At 43.6% G+C, this 8,824-nt stretch overlaps 1 pseudogene across 1 annotated transcript; it reads right to left on the reverse strand.

The window, feature by feature from the left end:
- Nucleotides 1-3,198: 3,198 nt before the first annotated feature.
- Nucleotides 3,199-6,356, reverse strand: LOC150040542 (melanoma-associated antigen 11 pseudogene; annotated as a pseudogene). The gene is made up of 3 exons (XR_016533903.1): nt 6,167-6,356; nt 5,212-5,301; nt 3,199-4,309 (listed from the first exon to the last, which is right to left on the reverse strand). The product of XR_016533903.1 is annotated as a melanoma-associated antigen 11 pseudogene (transcript).
- Nucleotides 6,357-8,824: the final 2,468 nt, after the last annotated feature.

The raw sequence follows: 8,824 nt of genomic DNA on the forward strand, positions 1-8,824 counted from the left end.
ATACTTCAGTGGTCAGATACTTGACAAAAGGATTCCTCTGTGCATAAAAATACTTAAGAATGGACAACTGTCTTAAGAAAGACAGTTGGCAGAATTCATCCTTTCTTTGAAGATGCCTGAACATAATGATCAGAATTATTAACCTATAACATCAAGAGAGATAAAGTGTTCCAGGTATGAGAGCAAAGAAAATATTTTTCTTCAATAACTTTAAGTCAAACCCTGCCTTCTATCCAAAAGCTTAGTATAAACAGAAATCAGAGGGTGTTTTTCTTTACTGTTGTTTTGGATTTTGTCGTTCCTTGTTTATCTGCTTTGGGAGGGTAAGAGGGCACAGAAATGAAGGATAAAGACGAATGCAGCAGTGGTGGCAACTAAATACTATGTTGAAAGTGAACTACAAAACATGAGGGTAGGAATGAGAAGGAAAAACTTGGAGAAAGTAAGGTAAAAGAAATGTACACACTATCTGATTTATGAAACTGTACAATGTGTTGGAAATGAACTTTAAAACTTGGGTTGGGGTGGAGGGAGAGAAAGTGGGAGAAAAATATGGGAAAGCTTAATGTACTCACTACCTTATGAATGTATTTGTAACCAATTTATACAGTACCATAATAATAAAACTTTTTGACAGTCCTGGGCCTTGAACTCCAGGCCTGAGCACTGTTCTTGGGCTTTCTTAAGGGTAGGGCCCTACCACTTGAGCCAAACCACCATTTCCAGCTTTTTTGTATATATGTGGTACAGAGGAATGGAACCTGGGTCTTCATGCATACTAGGCAAGCACTCTTCCCACTAGGCCAAACTCTCGGCCCAATAATAGAAATTTAAGAAGCCACAATCTTCTGATCTCCAATTTTATTATAATAAAAGGAAAAATTGTTAAAAAAATGAAGTTCAAGCTCTCTCCCTTGGAACAATCACACTCTGTCAGAGTGTACCTCTGCCTTTCTGCTTGCCTGGTTACTTGCTTTCTCAATAAAGCTCTGCCAAGTTTCCTGTCCATTATGACTTGTCCTGAAATTTTTATATTGCACTCAAAGTCAAGGATCTGAGACTAAATTCTAGTAGAGGTTCCTTACTTCTTTAGGGAAACTTTATAAACTATTACCTGGAAGCAAAGACATTACTGCTCATACTTTACGAACTCTCTATTAGAAGGAGGCACTGTCCTGTTTAGAGCCCCACCTCTCACCTCTGTGGGCATCACAGTAAGGTGAAGCTGAATAATTGTGGAAGACTTTATAGGTGGGAGGTTCTTCTGTCCATCCTCTGCTTTCACCTGGACTGCTCTGAAAGGTAAGCCTCTCCCTTCTTTGAACCTCACACTAAGGCTAGGTTTCCCAGCATCTCTTGAGATGGGATGATTGCATGGAGCACTGGTTCTGTTGCTGTACTGAGTTGCCTAACAGGAGTTGTTTAAACTCCTGTTCATGCTAATTCAAAGAGGGATGCAAGGGAATTGCTTGAGGGATGGATTTCCTCTGTCTGCCATCAGAAGTTGCTTTTTCTACTCACAGACCTTGTTCCTGTCCTGTGAGCACCTCAAAAGCAGGCTTTGAAACCCAGGACCCAGTTTTTACAGGAGGTGCTGCTGTCTTGACAGGACAGGAAGTGAGCAGTGTGGCTGGAGAGAGAACAGGCTGGTCCTCACCTTGATATGTGCAAGGCTGAGAATTCTCTCTGGATCATCTAAAATCACCTTTTTAAATCCATAATCATGCTTCTCTCAGTCATTTGAAGTGGAAGGAGATACTAATTTTCTCATGGTCCCATGGTTTTATCATAACTAATAGATCAGGTGTGGCTGTAGTGAGGTGTGTTTTGGGGTTTGGAGGAATTTAAACCTGTCCAAGCTGCTCTGTGGATCTTGGTTGGAAGGCATGTTGGGCAGAAAACTCCATGAGAATCTTATATCTGGTTAACCACCAAAAGGCCCCATTGGGAGCTATGGCTCAAATGGTAGAGTGCTAACCTTGAGCACAAATGCTCAAGGAAAGGGCCCAGGCCCTGAGTTCAAGCCCTAGTAGTCACACACACCCAGACAAATGACTTGAGTCAGGCCACTCTGACCTGGGCCTCTGAGGGCTGCTGTGGTATGAAGGAGCCCTCTGTCTCTCATTCCTCCCTGAGTCCTGCCCTTTACTCTAGGCACAACCTGGACCCTCTCAGCACCTGACTCTCCTCCTCAGATTTCAGACTTCAGTGAGGAATGGGTCTCCATGTGGAAGTAGAGGCAGTATTGACCTTTATTTGTCCTGGGTCCTGGACCCCTGGATGTTGACTCCCTATAGACCTGGTCCCCATCCCTCTGCTGAGGTAGTGCTCCTTCCACCAAGCCCCTCCCCTCTCCCAGACCATGATGCATTAGTCAGCAATCAGCTGCCCAGTTACCTTGCATGAGGCCCTAAAGGACTCAGGGAAGGGAGGCATGAGATTCCTTGGCTTACTGCTGGTCTCCCTCAGAAATCACCTTCTGTTCCAACTGTGGCTGATGCACTCAAAACAGTATCCTCTCTCTTTCTGTTCCAGTTTTGTCCTCCTGTCCCCACCCACATGTTTTAATTTCATTTAACATAGTATCTAGTTAATTCCATTGCTTCATTTTTGCACCCTTTATCTCATGCTATCTGTGCCCATCCCTCACACTTCTAAAGATAGATGAACAAAGGAAGCAAACAAAAAAACAGCAAAAAACCCTCACTTCCATTTCTTGGAGTTCACTTCAGTGTATATTTTCTTGGTAAGGATATTATCTAAAACCCTACAACATTGTTTTAAGGTATTATCAAGAGCAGATGCCAAAATAAAGGTTTGCAGAAGAGGTAGGACTTCCCTTTCAGAAATATGCTGTGTTATTTCTGGTTTTTTTGCCCTTATGGTTAATCTCATGTTATTGTATTTGACTTTGTTATATGGTATATTGTATATATGTTTATTTGAAATAGAGAGGGAAAGAGGGGAAGACAAGATGATTGAGAGGGGGTTGGGGGAGGGAAGCTAGGACAAAAACAGAAGAAGGGGCATCAATGTGAGAGAAGTAATACAAGTGAGGAATGTAACTTTAACCCCTCTATACATTGTGCAGGCAAAAAAAAATAAAAAGCTAATTATCCAGTAGAACATACCTAGACACCCAAAATCAAAACAATGTATGCATTTTTGATGATACAAAGAAAATGGCTAAGACAAGCATTTACAGTGAGCTTCGATGTATTGTAATTTATTTCACTGCTAGAAATTACGACCATTACCAGGAATCCCCTATTCCACTGGGCTGTTAATGTGGAACTGATCTCCTAAGTGTTTTTAAAATTAGGAGGAGTCACTCTTCTATTACATAGGCATTATCACGGGTATTTGCTTCCTGTTCTTCTTGTAAAGCTTCTTCGTAGAGTGACCCGAAGGACCTAGGGTCAACTCTGCTGAATTTGGCCCAGTGTTCCAGGATTCTCCTTTGTGTAGTTTCTGCATGAGCCCTTGGGCCCCACTTGAACTCATACACAATAGGATCACTGCCAGGCACCTGCTGATAGTCTAGGTATTGCTCCCACACAAAATCTTCCATGAGCAGCCTCCTTGGATTTCCATAAATGAAGTGTTCGCTGTCAGGATACACTTCCATTTTACTAAGCACTTGCCATATGGCTTCATCTGTGGCACAGTTGCCTTCCATGAAGATAATGCAGAGCACAATTATCAGCAGTCCTGACTTGGGCATGCCGGGTACATCTCTGGTAACACCATCGTAACTGATCCCTGCTGCTATGAACAGCACATGTGTGTGAAGAATGGGATCTATTTCTTTTATATCAATACCAAATAGGAGTTGCATGAATACCGAAGCTTTGTCTAAGATCTCAGGGAAATAACACCGATAATCTCCTGTGATATGATTTATCATGTCAATGTTAGACACTGGCTGGTTTGACCAATACTTATATAGCAGGTAAGGTATCAATGCTATTGCCTCTTTTTTCAGGACTGTCTGCAGGATCTGATCATTATGCAGGTGCAGATTTTCCTTTGCCTGATAGCTGCATCCCTGATCTTCTCCATTAGCCTCCCTAAATACCTCACTCAAGAGACCTTCTGACATGCCCCTTGGGGTAGGGTGCATCACAGAAGTGGATGCCTCCTCAGCCGGGGGGACCTGCTCACCCACCAGGCCTGCATCATCTCTTTGGGCCTGAGGGCCTTGCTCAAGCTCAGAGGGATGGGTGTTCTGTGTAAAAGGCATCATGGCTATCCTTGTGGATAACAAGTAACAGGGTGGAGAGCAGTTCAATTATGATGACTCTTATGCCTGTGAGAGAGAAAGCAGGGACATAGTTTCAGCTGAGAATGTTCCTCCTGGCAGCTTACTTACGAATTACTGCTGGTCTTCCCTTTGGTGCTTTAGGGCCACATAGGTTCCTGTCTCTCTCGTGTTTGTTGCCTAAATTCTAACAGTAAGGGAACAACTCAACAAGTCGCAAGGCACTGAGTGAGTCTGAGTCTCTATTGTGCTGACTGGGTGTGTAGTGTTGAGTAATTTGGAGTTCTGTGTGGTGGGGTGAATGGAAACCATGGTACTAATTCAGCATATGCACCTCAATTTTAACTTCTGATCCTAGCAGAGAACTGTCTGCTGGATTACAGGAAGTCACTACTTCAGGCCAAGACTTCACCTCCTGGGCCCTAGAGTATATACAGAAGGCAGATCTAATTTTCCCTTGGCCTCTAGCATGCAAAGACAACACGGGGCCTCTAGGCTTGACAATAAAAGTGAGGTAGACTGCACTTCCTCAATGCACTGTAACAGGCAGCCTCTACTGAACTCACTCTAGGCCCCTAAAGCTCCCTACTGGACTACTCCCTGCTGGTCTGGGACAAGCTGTGACAACTGCTGCCCAGGGCTTTATAATGCAACAAAAGACAATGAGAGGTCATCACACGTTACCAGGGACAACAGCCAAGATGACCCCGTACAGTACAGGCCATATGGGTGGAGGACTGGCTCAGTGTTCTCCTTGTTCAATGCCAGCTTGGGAACTTTCCCTATGAGCACCTGTGGCCACAATCCTAGAGCCAAATTTTTCTGTGAAAAACTAAGCACTGAAGGTAAAATGAAAGCAGCTAGGATGTCTGTGTCTCCTCACAGGTAAAGTAAGGAAGGATGGTAGTGAAGTCTCTTGTGTATGAATGGGGATGTTATCCTGTCCTCACCTTAGCTCCACATTAATTGTGGACACTCCCTCGAGCTTGCCACGTTGTTTCACTGAATTCCCTCAGGCTGAGTCTTCAACTTCTTGGTTTCTGTGAGAAAGAAGTATACACACAGTTCATGTGAACACCCCAGCAGAGATTTCTCTTTTTTTTGGCAGGTCACAGGGCTTGAATTTGGCCTGGGCACTGTCTCTGAGCACTTCAGCTCAAGGTTACCACTCTACTCCTGGGCCTGGACATTATCACTGAGCTCTTCAGCTCAAAACTACCGACCTATCCTTGAGCCAAGCCCCACTTCTTGTTTTCTAGTGGTTAATTGGAGATAAGAGTCTCAGGTTCTTTTGTGCCCAAGCTGGCTTTGAATCTTCATCCTCAGATCTCAGCCTCCCAAGTAGCTAGGATTACAGGCATGAGCCACCATACCCAGCTAATCAAAGATTTCTTAAGACCGACAGAGGGTCCTGGGTCCAGGGTTTTTCTTTTGTGTGAGGTCTGAAGATATTCATAATCCCTCTTTATAAGATCCAGTCCTTTCTTTCTGTTGATTTTCAGATCCATCTTACAGGCCAAGATTTGAATTTTCCTGAGAAACCACTGGTTCCATTTCTTCCCCCACATTCCTACCTAGTGCCACCCTGGGATTATAGTATAAGTAATTTCCCTACATCTTGAAAAGATGCTGTTGGTCTTCTCTAAGGGCTCTGCTGGGCAGAGGACACACTCCTCAGTCCAAGTTCTACTTCTGGGTCTAACTCTGATCTGACCAGCAATAATCCCCACATTCCTACCTAAGCCCTCCTCCTTATTCACCTGAGATACATAACCACCCCCCCACCTGCCATGATACCACTCACTTTCCAGAGAGTTGTAGTCTGAGAATAAGATCAGTTGGATTCAGGACTCCATCTGAAAACAAAGGTAAGTTACCCAATCTTGGTTTTTCCTGACATCTCACCTTGAATCCCCTAGATTCTGAAGTAAAGACTCAGTTGTTCGGTCACTTGATCTGAGGCTTCCACAGGATCACTGGATGTTATTTTTTCTACAGGAATCTAGGTAGCTCCTGGGTCTCCATCTTGAGACTCCTGTCAGCATCTGGGCAGTCAGTCTGAGAAACCAGGATTTATCTGTCTACCTGATCCACAACTGTCTATGACCTATAAAGGTAATTATGGCATCATTGTCATGGTCAGAAAACACAGGGCCTTCCTGGACTGGACTGCAGGGCCAAACTGCCTCTGTGTCTCCCTTTGTTTAACAGTCTTGGAACACCCAAGAACATTATTTCCTTTATCACTCCACGGTAGAAATTAATGTCCCAGACCCATGTCCACCAGGAGTGTGTTAACCACTCACATAGTCTATGTACAGTTCTGCCCTCTCCACATCAATCTCTTTAGACATCGGTTTTCTCAGTGTTCCATGTGGTAGGAGGGAGTGAAGAGGTAGACTCTCCACCTCCCAGAGGCCCTCAGGAGCACGACTGAGAACCAGGGTGAGTATAGACTATAAGGGGACACATTAAGTATTTTGAATTTTTTTCTCTGTTCCCCAAAGACATCTTCTATCCAAGGACCCTAGAATAAGGCTGTTATTCACAATGCTTAGAGGAAAACTTAAGTTTAGGTGGATTTGTTAGGATTAAAGTGCATAAATGGTGGGATTGTGTTGTTAATGTCTTGATACCACCAATGGTTCACTGAGAGTGTCAAAACTGTGATACTGTTTACTTATTTTGATTCTCTACCTGAATCAGAGTTTTTGCCAAGCAACTGCTCCTCTAGCCTAGATATGGCTTATACACGTTTTCTCCCTTCCACTAGTTTCGTATTCAAATCTGTCTCTATGGTCATAAGATTCTGAATGGGAGGCTTGGGGAAGGGTGGAATGTTGGGGCAAGAACTGACATTGGGGTAGTATCTTTGCACTTGAAAACAGGATTTCCTTTGTTCACCTTCTAGACACTTATCCTATTTGTACCAGTCAGAATCTAAATCCCTCCTAAGAATTTCAGATGAAGCTGGGCACCAGCTACTCACATCTGAAATCCTAGCTAATCAGGAAACTGAGATCTAAGGATTGCAGTTCAAAGCCAGCCCTTGCAGGAAAGTCTATGAGACAGTTATTTCCAATAAATCAAAGAAAAACCTAGAAGTGGCCCTGTGGCTCAAAGTGGTAGAGTATTAGCCTTGAGTGAAAGAGCTCAGGGACAGTGCCCAGGCCCTGAGTTCAAGCCTCAAAACTGACAAGAAAAAAACAGTCTCAAACAATGATTAGAACATTTCTCACATATATAAAGTGTGTTTGAGGAGCTGGATTTGGTAGCTCATATCTAAATTCCTATCTCCTCAGGAGCCTGAGGTTGGGAGATCAGAATTTGAAGAATGCCTGGACTAAAATTTTGGGAGAACTTTGGTCAAACAATGAAATGGTGACTGTGACAGTGTGTCTCATTATCAAGAATATTTGGGATGTTTAATGAAGAGCTGTGAGGTCCAGGACTTCTTAGGGAAAAGCAACTAGATCCAGTTTGAAAACCAGCTAAAGAAAAACCTTTAAAATAGCTAAATTGATAAGAATACCTGTCTGCCAACTAGAAGGGCTTGAGTCCAAAACCGAAAAAGCACTAAAAATAAAAGAAGTTAGTATAGGAGGGTCACTTAGCTGATTAGTGCCTCAACGACCATGAATTGGGAGTAACAGCTTGGATTCAACCAGGTTTTATCTGGAATGACATGTAGGGAGAGAACTTACTTACCTTTTACTGGTTCTGGGACTTGAGCTCTGGTATTGAGATTTGTCCATTACCGTTTGTGCTCAAGGCTAGGATTCTACTACTTTAATCACAGTTCACTTCTGTCTTTTATTTTTAAATTTTGAATGTTAGTAGAGATAAAAATCTCAAGGAATTTCCTTCCTGGACTGGCTTCGAACCCCAATCTTCAAAACTTCTGAGTAGCTAGCATTAAAAGTGTGATCTACTGGTGGCTAGCAAGTAGAGGCTTTTTTTTTGCCAGTCCTAGGGCTTGGATTAAGGGCCTGAGCATTGTCCTTGGGCTTTTTCAAGGCTAGCACTCTACCACTTGAACCACAGCACCACTTCTTGCCTTTTCTGTATATGTGGTACCTAGGAGTCGAACTGGGGTCTTCATGAATGTTAGGCAAGCACTCTACCACTAAACCATGCTCCTGGCAAGGAGAGGCTTTCTTATCTGAAACTTCAGAAGTGCCCATAGGATGACACTTGTAGAGCTGGGGCCTCTCCCACAGATGTCAGGACAGTGTTCGCAGTGCCATGATTTCCTGGTGCAGGGCTAGGGCTGTGGTGCCGATGGATTATATGGGAGACATTTACTGGTGGTGAGGCTTCTTTTTACTTACCCTTACTGCCCCATAGAGAGCCCGAGATCCTTCCCATGCAGAATACGTTATCACACTCTGAGAATCCCACTGTTCTTTAAGTGACAAGTTGGAATTCAGAGATTTCAGTCAGCCTCTGAACAAAATATGCTTCTTAGCTGCAGACCTAGGTGCAGAGGTACAGATCAAACTTGTCCCATTGAGTCTTACTTTAACCACTCACAGAGTTCTGAGCTCTCTACTTGCTGGACTT

This window comes from Megascapheus bottae, chromosome X, assembly GCF_031878675.1.
Source record: "Megascapheus bottae isolate mThoBot1 chromosome X, mThoBot2.hap1, whole genome shotgun sequence".
NCBI lineage: Eukaryota > Metazoa > Chordata > Mammalia > Rodentia > Geomyidae > Megascapheus > Megascapheus bottae.